Below are 13,078 nucleotides of genomic sequence, written 5' to 3' on the forward strand. Positions count from 1 at the left end.
ACCTATTTTCCTAGTAGAGATGCTTTTTCAATTGCATTTAGCTTTCCAGATACCCATTTCAATTTGTTAATTTTTTGTATTATTACACTTTTTATTCCTTTTATCTGTTCTAATAATTTCTAATATTAGTTGAGTTCATAAAAATGCCAATGAATGTATGTGGGAAATTCTTATTTATATGGTACCACAAAGCACACAGAAGTGAGAAAACAATCCTGAGAAAGAAGAACAAACCTGGAGACAGCACACATCCTTCTTTCTAAGTGTATTGCAGAGGTACATTGTCTATAACAGAGTGCTGCTGGCACAGAGTCAGACACACAGACCAGTGGAGCAGATTACAGAGACCAGAGTGAAATGTGTCTGCCTGCAGTCAGCAAATCCTCCATGAGATTTCATAGAATTAAAATTAGGGAAAAAATGGCCTCTTTCACAAATGGTTTTGAATTCCAGTGAGTAAAATAATGACATTTGGTCCTTATCTTATACCATACAGATATGTAGACCCCCATTCAGCCCCTTCCCTGGAGTCTGGCAGACCACCTCATCAATTAGCTACTGAAGGTGAATCTAGAGACTGCACAGGAGAGTCTCAGGGACCCCCTCCCCTGCCGGGCTTCTCAGGTCTCCCCCAGAGTCTACCAGCTGTACGTCACACAAGACATCTACAGATACAAGTCAGGAAACTGTCACACATCCACTGTTTCTCTCACTCATATCCACTAATATAGTCAGTGTTTCTTGTTCATCATGAATTACTGTTTCAAATAGAACCAAGGAAAACCAAAGTGAACCCAAATTCCATGGTGAGATGTCTGTGTTCTGTTCTGATCACTGAATGTGAACACTTAGGGGCTGGGGCTCTTCTCCCAGCTACAGTTTCAGGGATCGGAGGGTTTAATCAGCATACAGATGTCCTTTGACAATATAGCAAATTTTGCAATAGAATCCTCAAGAAGCCAGTGACCCTTGGCAGGTGTAAGGGATGGGGCAGTGTTTGGTGTCACAATATCTTTCAGGACATTGTGATTCATTAATTTGTGATTTTGCTGCAGTGATTATAAGTACCCATGATAATCCTTATTTTCACATATGCACCCAAACACTTGAGGTAAGAATCTGTATACCACCAACGTACAGGTTAACAGATACACTGCAGCAGAGCAGTGAATGTCCAAGATCACGTATGAGGTGAGAGTAGTCCCAGTATCTGAACGTGTGCTCCCCATCAGGGGACCCACCGGCCTCCTGAACCACATGCAGGACAAGGCTGGACATCCCAGTGAGGTTTGCAGGTTCCTGACCTTCTAGAAGTCCCAGGAGAGTGATGGATGGAAGCCAGGTCTATTCTGTCACAGAAATTGGAGAGAGTGAGAAGCCTCGACAGAGACTCACAGAGCTGATGGAGACGTCAGGGGTTTTCTACAAACACAAGGGGTCATTTACACATGAACTCTATGTGGACATCAATGGAAACCCTCCATACGGAGCCTCTGGGTGGCTCGGTTAAGTGTCCGATTTTGACTCAGGTCATGGTCTCACAATTTATGAGTCTGAGCCTTGTGTCGTGCTCTGTGCTGACAGCTCAGAGCCTGGAGACTGCTTCATATTCTGATACTGTGTCTCCTCTCTCTCTCTTCCCCTTTCCCTCTCGTAGTCTGTCTCTCTCTCTCTTAAAAATAAATAAAGATTATGGGGCGCCTGGGTGGTGCAGTCGGTTAAGCGTCCGACTTCAGCCAGGTCACGATCTCGCGGTCCGTGAGTTCCAGCCCCGTGTCAGGCTCTGGGCTGATGGCTCAGAGCCTGGAGCCTGTTTCCGATTCTGTGTCTCCCTCTCTCTCTGCCCCTCCCCCATTCATGCTCTGTCTCTCTCTGTCCCAAAAATAAATAAACTTAAAAAAAAATTAAGATTAAAAAAGAAAGCCTCAATAATGTTTAAATGGTTGAATTTTATTAAAATATGTTGAAGGCAAAACACCTGAGATCAGGAAGGATGATGTTAATTAAAAATATTTCTTCATATGAAATGGAGATCGTTATTCTTCTAAACTCCTGTTAATGTGAGAATGATCAAAGATGTATTTATCCCAATGTCTGACCCTGGGAAAATTTGTGTATTCCCATTATCAAGGCTTATTTAAACAGGGAGGACACTTGTGTGTTTCCACAGCTTTTCCAAACTCTTTGCTGTGTTCGTGTCAGAATAAGTGTGCAGAGCCTGGATCTGAAAGCCCTTGAGAGGAGACCATTCCTCAACAATCTCTTGTCCTGGATCATGAGCTCCCTGGTCTCTGAGTTCCCCCTGGTGGTTGTGATTGCCCCCGGTGGTCCCAGTGCTCCTGTTGTTTCACAGACCCCTGCAGAGATACAGTGACTCCTTTGTTCCGCTCCCCATTTATGCAACATGCAAGGGTGAGACCCTTCCATCATGAGCACTGCAGACCCTTCTGTTCACAGGATGTCTCCTCCTACATATTTTCCATCTTTGAACCCTTCACTCTGCTCCTTGCCTATAAATATACAGTTATATTTCCTTTAATCATTGGTGAGCAACAATCTTGAATAGTTATCCTTATCAGCTGGCAAGAGTCAGAAGAACTTTTCATTTGATAATCGAGAGAACAAAAGAAAGATTTTTGGGCTCAGAAATTCTACTTTCATGAAACTGGGATAAATGTGCTCAGCTTCAGACATGTAGCACCTTTAAGAAAAAAGGAAGTGTCAATCCCAGAGACAAGTTGGAGTCTGAGATTCAGAGCATTCTGTCTTTGAGCCTAACGGGTGTCCCCAGATTGATAATCAAATTGTTTCTTGTTGCTGATGCACTTCTCAATTACACTGCATTTCTTCTGGCATAGGAATGTCAGTACCTGTTATGTTATGGTTACCATGCAGAAGCATTCAGAAGAACAAAAATGTTTTCTAGAAATGCAGGTCGGCTGATGGAGAGAGTTTCACCCCAGGATGGAAGGTACCACAGTCTCACCCTACCCAAACTACATGGTTAGATTTGGGGTTTTAGAGGTAGTGAAATTTAGGTACGTTTTGGACTTGACTTAATAATTAATGATTTGACATGTTGGAGGATTTGGGGGTGTGGTAATGTGAGTGTCAGATGGGATGGAGGTGAACTTTCCCTGACATCAGTGTTGACTGTGGTCATCTATGTCATTCTTGAACCTGTGTAGAATAACTTATGTGGCCAAAGGGACTTGTCATATGAGATTAATTTTGAGACATTGATATAACTGCCATGTGTATGAGTGTGGGGATGGAGTTCAGGACACAGATGGGGAGTCACCAAATGTCCATCTCGGAACTGAAGATGAGTGAGTGGGTCCTGAAGACAGCACATCTGTGGGAGGGAATACCTTGAGAATTGTGGGATGAAACCCCTCATCACCAGGCACAGACACTTTCTTGCATGAAGTCCATGTCTGCCTCTGGATCTGAGTGTCTAACCGAACCCGGGTGGATATGCATGGATGTCCCCCAAATGCTCTGAGGTGAAGAGAAACAGTAAGGAAAGAAACATGGAGACAGATAACAGCAAGGAAAGACACATAAAGGAGTCATTGCCATTGAGAGAGGACTTCTGGGGCTGACATGCATCCTGTTTTCTGCAGCCTTGATCGTACGATGTTGGACACTAGCCAGTGGAGGTCGGGGGCAGCCCTACAAACTGGGATCTGGGATGTAAGAACAGAACCATAGCCACCCTCAAAGCTGACTGTATTGTGGACAAGTGACATGACTCGGGAGGTCCCTCACCTGAGGGTAAAGAGAAGTTCCGGCCACCCCTGTGGCCCCTCCACCCTCTGAGGTCACTCCCTCCAGATGTTATACATTCATAGCTTCTATTGTATGTGAAATGTACCCTCTCCCAGTAAGGCGATGGTCCACTGCTGGTTCTGGGAGGATCCGTCCTTGTGACCTTGTCTCTGGTATAAACCTCTTCTCTGTCTTCTAAGAATGAAAGCAAAGTTCCCCTTAACATGCAGCTAAAATCCAATATTGTGCCCTCACTTGGATCCAATTATTTTTTGGTGTAAATCACTAGTGAAATTGTCATCTTTTTGGAAATTCCCTTCAGAAGCAAGTACTGGAATACATGGGTGGTGTCAGGTGGTGTAGACCAGTGGAACAGCACATGGTAACCATGCATCCTCAAGGCTGAACTTGTTCCCTAGTGAGGAATGGGAAGTACAAGGAATGCCAGCTGACACTAGTCTGTGCTTCTTAAGTACCCAACAGACCTGGGTGAACGGGCCTGCTCCAGGAGCAAGGACGTCTACACACAGGCAATACATAGATGCCAGCTGTCTAGACAGACTGCCCATGAGATGTGGTCACAGAGGAGCTGGGATGGGCAGCTGGGGGTTGAATTCCAACTCACGTGGCACCAACATTGGGAATCGTGAGTATGTTTGTTAATTAATGTCCACTACCAGTGAGGGATAAAATGGGTAAATGCAAGTAGTTAGACTCACTGCCCTAGACCCCATCGGTTATGACCATTTGTAACAAAATTTGTCCCCTTCCTTGTTTTCCCCTGTTTTTTAATGTCTGAAGATTTTATTTATTTACATCTTTGTTAGTTAACATGTAGTGTAGTTTTAGTTTTGGGAATAAAATTTAGTGATTCATCACATACATTAACACCCAGTGCACATCACAACAAGTGACCTACATGATCTCCATCACCCGTTTAGCTATTTGAATCAGAATTTTTGTGTTCTTTGTGTAAATACCTTGTAGAGAAATTGGTGGGACATAAGTGATTCTATTTTAACTTTTTAAACTCTTCTCCAGTGTGGTCACACCACTTTGCATTCCCACCAAGAGTATAGGAAGGTTCCTCTGTCTCCACATCCTTGCCAATATCTGTTGTTTCCTGAATTGTTCATTTTAGCCATTCTCACAGGTGTGAGGTGGTATCTTATCATGATTTTGAATTGTTTTTCCCCAATGATGAGTGATGTTGAGCATCTTTTCATGTGTCTCTTAGCCATCCAGATGTTTTCTTTGGACAAGTGTCTGCTCATGTCTTTTGACCATTCACTGGATATTTGTTCTTCTGTGTTTGTTAAGTTCTTATAGATTTTGGATACTCTTACCACGTATGTCATTTTCAAATATCTTCACTCCTCTGTCAGTTGCCACTTAATCTTGTTGATTGTTTCCTTCACTGTGCAGAAGCTTTTTATCTGGATGAGGTCCCAATAGTTCATTTTTTGCTTTTGTTTTCCTTGCCTCTAGAGGCATGTCTATTAAGTAGTTGCCGAGGTCGAGGTCAAAGAGGTTTCTGCCTGTTTTCTCTTATAGATGTTGTTGTTTTTTGGTCTTACATTTAGGTTTTTCATTCATTTGGAATATATTTTTGTGTTTGCTGTAGGAAAGTGTTCCAGATTCAATCTTCCTCATGTTACCATCCAGTTTTCCCAGCACCATTTGCTGAACAGACTGTTCAGCAAATCTGGTTCTCTATTCTCTCCCATTCATGTATGTGTCTATTTTTGTGCCAGTACCATATTTTCTTGATGATTACAGCTTCGTAATACAGCTTGAAGTCTAGAATTGTGATGCCTCCAGCTTTGGATTTCTTTTTCAACATTGCTCTGCCTATTCGGTGTTTTCTGGTTTTATACTAATTTTAAAATTCTTTGTTCTTTTTCTCTGAAGAATGTTGGTGTTATTTTGGTAAGGATCACATTGAATGTGTAGATTGCTTTGGGTAGTATTGATATTTTAACAATATTTGTTTCCCAGTCCATGACCATGGAATGCTCTTCCTTTGTGTCTTGTGTAATTTGCTTCATATGCTTTCTATAGTTTTTAGCATACAGATCTCTAACATCTTTGGTTAGGTTTATTCCTAGGTATGTTATGATTTTTGGTGCAATTGTAAATGGGACTGATTCCTTAATGCCTCTCTTTTCTGCTTCATTTTTGGTGTATGTATATAGTGCCAATAACTTGATGTTGTCTTTGTATCCTACAACTTTTCTGAGTTTTGTCTCCGTCCTAGAAGTCTTTTGGTGGAATCTTTTGGATTTTCCACATAGAGTATCATGTAATCTACAAAGAGTGAAAGTTTGACTTACTCCTTTCAAATGTCTATGCCTTTTATTTCTTTTCATTGTTTGGTTGCAGAGGCTAAGCCTTCTAGTACTACGTTGAACAAAAGTAGTGACAGTGGATATCCCTGTCATGTTCCTGACCATATGTGGAGAGCACTCAGTGTTTCCCCATTGAGGATGATGTTAACAGTGCGTGTTTTGTATATGGCCTTTATGTTGTTGAAGAATTTTCCATCTATCTTTACTTGCTTGATGGTTTTTATCAAGAAAAGATAGTGTAGTTAATCAAATGCTTCTCTGCATTTATTGAAAGGATCATTTGGGTCTTATCCTATTATTGATATGGTGTATAACTTTGATTGATTGTTAATATTGATCCATCCTTGCACCCCAGGAATAAATCCGACTTCATCCTGGTAAATGATTCTTTTAATGTACTGTTGGATTCAAGTTGTAAGTATGTTGTTGATAATTTTTGCATCCGTGTTCACCTGGGCAATTGGTCTGTAATTCTCCTTTTCTAATTCTTCCTCTTGAAATTTTGGTAGTTTACATGTTTCTAGGAATTTATTCATTTCTTCCAGATGGCCTAATTGGTTGGTATATTGTTTTTCATAATATTCCCTTATAATTGATTGTATTTCTGGTGTTGGTTGTGATCTGTCCGATGAAATTCATGATTTTGTCTCTTTGGGTCCTTTTTCTTTTCTGTTTGAATAATGTGGTCCAGGAACTTCAATTTTATTCATTCTTTCAGAAAGCAACCTAAAAGTTTTGTTGATCCGTTCTTCTGTTTTTGTTTCTTTCTATGCCATTTATAGGTACTCTATGATTGTTTACCCTCCTCGTCTGACTTTAGGCTTCATTTGCTCTTCCTTTTCTAGCTTCTTTAGGTGTAAAGTGGTTGTGTGTTTAAAATTTTATTTTTATTGTGTTAGGCCTGTACTGCTATATACTTCCATCATAAATCTGCTTTTGCTGCATCCCACAGGATTTGGACTGTCACACTTACATTTTCATTTGCTTCCATGTATTTTTATTTCTTCTTTAGTTTCCTGGTTAACCGCTTCATTCTTTAGTGCGATGGTCTTTTACTCCAACTATTAGTGGTGTTTCCAAATTATTCCTTGTGGTCGACTCCAAGTTTCATAGTGTTGTGATCTGAAAAAATGCATGCCATAGTCTCAATCTTTGTACTTGTAGGGGCTGATTTATGACCCAGGGTGTGATCTATTCTGGAGAGTGCTCCATGTGCACTCAACAAGAATGTATTCTGCTACTTTGAGATGGAATGTTTTCAATATATCTGTTAAGTCCATCTGCACCTGTGTCATTCAAAGCCATTGTTTCCTTCTTGATTTTCTTCTTACACGATCTGTTCATTGTTATAAGTGGGGTGTCCCCTACTTACAAGTGAAAGTCCCCTACTACTAGTGTATTATTATAATGAGTTTTTTTAATGTCATTAATTGCTTTACATATTTCAGTGCCCCAATTTGTGGTCATAAATATTTACAGTTGTTAGTGCTTCTTGTTGGATAGACCACTTCAGGATATAATGCCCTTCTTCATCTCTTTTTGCAGTCTTTGTATTTTAAATCTAGGTTGCCTGATATGAATATGGTACTACAGCTTTCTTTTTATGTCCAGTAGCATGATAAATTGTTCTGCAACCACTCACTTTCAATCAACAGGTATCTCTAGGTCTCAAAGGAGTCTTTTACAGGCAGAATATACATGGATCTTGTTTTTTTAATCCATTCTGATACCCTGTGTCTTTTGACTGGACTTTTTAGTTCATTTACATTCATAGTGATTACTGAAAGATACGATACTAGTGTAATTGTGTTATCACAATGTTTCTGTAAAGTAATTTTTTTTCTGGAGATTTTCTCTGTTCCTTTCTAGTGTTTGTTGCTTTTGGTCTTTCTTTCCCACTCAAAGAGTCCCCTTTAGTATTTCTTGCAGGGTTGGATTAGGGGTCACAGACTCCTTTAGATTTTGTTTGTCTGGGAAGCTCTTTATCTCTCCTTCTTCTCAATGACAAACTTCCTGGATAAAGTATTCTTGCCTGCCCATTTTTTTCCCATTCAGCACATTGAATGTATGATGACACTCCCTTCTCTCTTGGTCAGTTTCTGTGAAGGGAACTAACCTTATTTGCCTTCCCTTCTTAGGGACTTCTTTTCTCTTGCTGCTTTTAGGATTTTTCCTTTATCTCTATATTTTGTCAATTTTCTATGATTTATCTTTGTAATGGCCTACTTTTGTTGATTTTGATAGGAGTTCTCTGTGCCTTCTGGATTTGGATGTTCATTTCCTTCCTTGGGTTAGGGCAACTTTCAGCTACAATTTGCACAAAGAAACCTTCTGTCCCTTTTTCCCTCTCTTCTTTTGGGACTCCTATGAAAGGGATTTTATTTTATTTTATTTTTTTTATTATATGAATTTTATTGTCAAATTGGTTTCCATACAACTCCCAGTGCTCATCCCAAAAGGTGCCCTCCTCAATACCCATCACCCACCCTCTCCTCCCTCCCACCCCCCATCAACCCTCAGTTTGTTCTCAGTTTTTAACAGTCTCTTATGCTTTGGCTCTCTCCCACTCTAACCTCTTTTTTTTTTCTTTCTTTCTTTTTTCTTTTTTCCTCCCCCTCCCCCATGGTTTCCTGTTAAGTTTCTCAGGATCCACATAAGAGTGAAACCATATGGTATCTGTATTTCTCTGTATGGCTTATTTCACTTAGCATCACACTCTCCAGTTCCATCCACGTTGCTACAAAAGGCCATATTTCATTTTTTCTCATTGCCACGTAGTATTCCATTGTGTATATAAACCACAATTTCTTTATCCATTCATCAATTGATGGACATTTAGGCTCTTTCCATAATTTGGCTATTGTTGAGAGTGCTGCTATGAACATTGGGGTACAAGTGCCCTTATGCATTAGTACTCCTGTGTCCCTTGGATAAATTCCTAGCAGTGCTATTGCTGGGTCATAGGGTAGGTCTATTTTTAATTTTCTGAGGAACCTCCACACTGCTTTCCAGAGCGGCTGCAACAATTTGCATTCTCACCAACAGTGCAAGAGGGTTCCCGTTTCTCCACATCCTCTCCAGCATCTCTAGTCTCCTGATTTGTTCATTTTGGCCACTCTGACTGGCGTGAGGTGATACCTGAGTGTGGTTTTGATTTGTATTTCCCTGATAAGGAGCAACGCTGAACATCTTTTCAAGTGCCTGTTGGCCATCCGGATGTCTTCTTTAGAGAAGTGTCTATTCATGTTTTCTGCCCATTTCTCCACTGGGTTATTTGTTTTTCGGGTGTGGAGTTTGGTGAGCTCTTTATAGATTTTGGATACTAGCCCTTTGTCCGATATGTCATTTGCAAATATCTTTTCCCATTCCGTTGGTTGCCTTTTAGTTTTGTTGGTTGTTTCCTTTGCTGTGCAGAAGCTTTTTATCTTCATAAGGTCCCAGTAATTCACTTTTGCTTTTAATTCCCTTGCCTTTGGGGATGTGTCGAGTAAGAGATTGCTACGGCTGAGGTCAGAGAGGTCTTTTCCTGCTTTCTCCTCTAAGGTTTTGATGGTTTCCTGTCTCACATTCAGGTCCTTTATCCATTTTGAGTTTATTTTTGTGCATGGTGTGAGAAAGTGGTCTAGTTTCAACCTTCTGCATGTTGCTGTCCAGTTCTCCCAGCACCATTTGTTAAAGAGGCTGTCTTTTTCCATTGGATGTTCTTTCCTGCTTTGTCAAAGATGTGTTGGCCATACGTTTGTGGGTCTAGTTCTGGGGTTTCGATTCTATTCCATTGGTCTATGTGTCTGTTTTTGTGCCAATACCATGCTGTCTTGATGATGACAGCTTTGTAGTAGAGGCTAAAGTCTGGGATTGTGATGCCTCCTGCTTTGGTCTTCTTCTTCAAAATTCCTTTGGCTATTCGGGGCCTTTTGTGGTTCCATATGAATTTTAAGATTGCTTGTTGTAGTTTCGAGAAGAATGCTGGGGCAATTTTGATTGGGATTGCATTGAATGTGTAGATAGCTTTGGGTAGTATTGACATTTTGACAATATTTATTTTTCCAATCCATGAGCAGGGAATGTCTTTCCATTTCTTTAAATCTTCTTCAATTACCTTCATAAGCTTTCTATAGTTTTCAGCATACAGATCCTTTACATCTTTGGTTAGATTTATTCCTAGGTATTTTATGCTTCTTGGTGCAATTGTGAATGGGATCAGTTTCTTTATTTGTCTTTCTGTTGCTTCATTGTTAGTGTATAAGAATGCAACTGATTTCTGTACATTGATTTTGTATCCTGCAACTTTGCTGAATTCATGTATCAATTCTAGCAGACTTTTGGTGGAGTCTATCGGATTTTCCATGTATAATTTCATGTCATCTGCAAAAAGCGAAAGCTTGACTTCATCTTTGCCAATTTTGATGCCTTTGATTTCCTTTTGTTGTCTGATTGCTGATGCTAGAACTTCCAGCACTATGTTAAACAACAGCGGTGAGAGTGGGCATCCCTGTCGTGTTCCTGATCTCAGGGAAAAAGCTCTCAGGTTTTCCCCGTTGAGGATGATGTTAGCTGTGGACTTTTCATAAATGGCTTTTATGATCTTTAAGTATGTTCCTTCTATCCCGACTTTCTCAAGGGTTTTTATTAAGAAAGGGTGCTGGATTTTGTCAAAGGCCTTTTCTGCATCGATTGACAGGATCATATGGTTCTTCTCTTTTTTTTGGTTAATGTGATGTATCACGTTGATTGATTTGCGAATGTTGAACCAGCCCTGCATCCCAGGAATGAATCCCACTTGATCATGGTGAATAATTCTTTTTATATGCCGTTGAATTTGATTTGCTAGTATCTTATTGAGAATTTTTGCATCCATATTCATCAGGGATATTGGCCGGTAGTTCTCTTTTTTTACTGGATCTCTGTCTGGATTAGGAATCAAAGTAATGCTGGCTTCATAGAATGAGTCTGGAGTTTTCCTTCCCTTTCTATTTCTTGGAATAGCTTGAGAAGGATAGGTATTATCTCTGCTTTAAACGTCTGGTAGAACTCCCCTGGGAAGCCATCTGGTCCTGGACTCTTATTTGTTGGGAGATTTTTGATAACCAATTCAATTTCTTCGCTGGTTATGGGTCTGTTCAAGCTTTCTATTTCCTCCTGATTGAGTTTTGGAAGAGTGTGGGTGATCAGGAATTTGTCCATTTCTTCCAGGTTGTCCAATTTGTTGGCATATAATTTTTCATAGTATTCCCTGATAATTGTTTGTATCTCTGAGGGATTGGTTGTAATAATTCCATTTTCATTCATGATTTTATCTATTTGGGTCATCTCCCTTTTCTTTTTGAGAAGCCTGGCTAGAGGTTTGTCAATTTTGTTTATTTTTTCAAAAAACCAACTCTTGGTTTCGTTGATCTGCTCTACAGTTTTTTTAGACTCTATATTGTTTATTTCTGCTCTGATCTTTATTATTTCTCTTCTTCTGCTGGGTTTGGGGTGTCTTTGCTGTTCTGCTTCTATTTCCTTTAGGTGTGCTGTTAGATTTTGTATTTGGGATTTTTCTTGTTTCTTGAGATAGGCCTGGATTGCAATGTATTTTCCTCTCAGGACTGCCTTCGCTGCGTCCTAAAGCGTTTGGATTGTTGTATTTTCATTTTCGTTTGTTTCCATATATTTTTTAATTTCTTTTCTAATTGCCTGGTTGACCCACTCATTCTTTAGTAGGGTGTTCTTTAACCTCCATGCTTTTGGAGGTTTTCCAGACTTTTTTCTGTGGTTGATTTCAAGCTTCATAGCGTTGTGGTCTGAAAGTATGCATGGTATAATTTCAATTCTGGTAAACTTATGAAGGGCTGTTTTGTGACCCAGTATATGATCTATCTTGGAGAATGTTCCATGTGCACTCGAGAAGAAAGTATATTCTGTTGCTTTGGGATGCAGAGTTCTAAATACATCTGTCAAGTCCTTCTGATCCAATGTCTCATTCAGGGCCCTTGTTTCTTTATTGACCGTGTGTCTAGATGATCTATCCATTTCTGTAAGTGGGGTGTTAAAGTCCCCTGCAATTACCACATTCTGATCAATAAGGTTGCTTATGTTTATGAGTAGTTGTTTTATATATTTTGGGGCTCCGGTATTCGGCACATAGACATTTATAATTGTTAGCTCTTCCTGATGAATAGACCCTGTAACTATTATATAATGCCCTTGTTCACCTCTTGTTACAACCTTTAATTTAAAGTCTAGTTTGTCTGATATACGTATGGCTACTCCAGCTTTCTTTTGACTTCCAGTAGCATGATAGCTATCCATCCCCTCACTTTCAATCTGAAGGTGTCCTCGGGTCTAAAATGAGTCTCTTGTAGACAGCAAATAGATGGGTCTTGTTTTTTTTATCCATTCTGATACCCTATGTCTTTTGGTTGGCGCATTTAATCCATTTACATTCAGTGTTATTATAGAAAGATACGGGTTTAGAGTCATTGTGATGTCTGTATGTTTTATGCTTGTAGTGTTGTCTCTGGTACTTTGTCTCACAGGGTCCCCCTTAGGATCTCTTGTAGGGCTGGTTTAGTGGTGACAAATTCCTTCAGTTTTTGTTTGTTTGGGAAGACCTTTATCTCTCCTTCTATTCTAAATGACAGACTTGCTGGAGAAAGGATTCTCGGCTGCATATTTTTTCTGTCTAGCACACTGAAAATCTCGTGCCAATTCTTTCTGGCCTGCCAAGTTTCAAAAGAGAGATCAGTCACGAGTCTTATAGGTCTCCCTTTATATGTGAGGGCACGTTTACCCCTTGCTGCTTTCAGAATTTTCTCTTTATCCTTGTATTTTGCCAGTTTCACTATGATATGTCGTGCAGAAGATCGATTCAAGTTACGTCTGAAGGGAGTTCTCTGTGCCTCTTGGATTTCAATGCCTTTTTCCTTCCCCAGTTCAGGGAAGTTCTCAGCTATGATTTCTTCAAGTACCCCTTCAGC

The sequence above is a fragment of the Leopardus geoffroyi genome, chromosome B3, assembly GCF_018350155.1.
Source record: "Leopardus geoffroyi isolate Oge1 chromosome B3, O.geoffroyi_Oge1_pat1.0, whole genome shotgun sequence".
In the NCBI taxonomy this organism is placed as follows: domain Eukaryota; kingdom Metazoa; phylum Chordata; class Mammalia; order Carnivora; family Felidae; genus Leopardus; species Leopardus geoffroyi.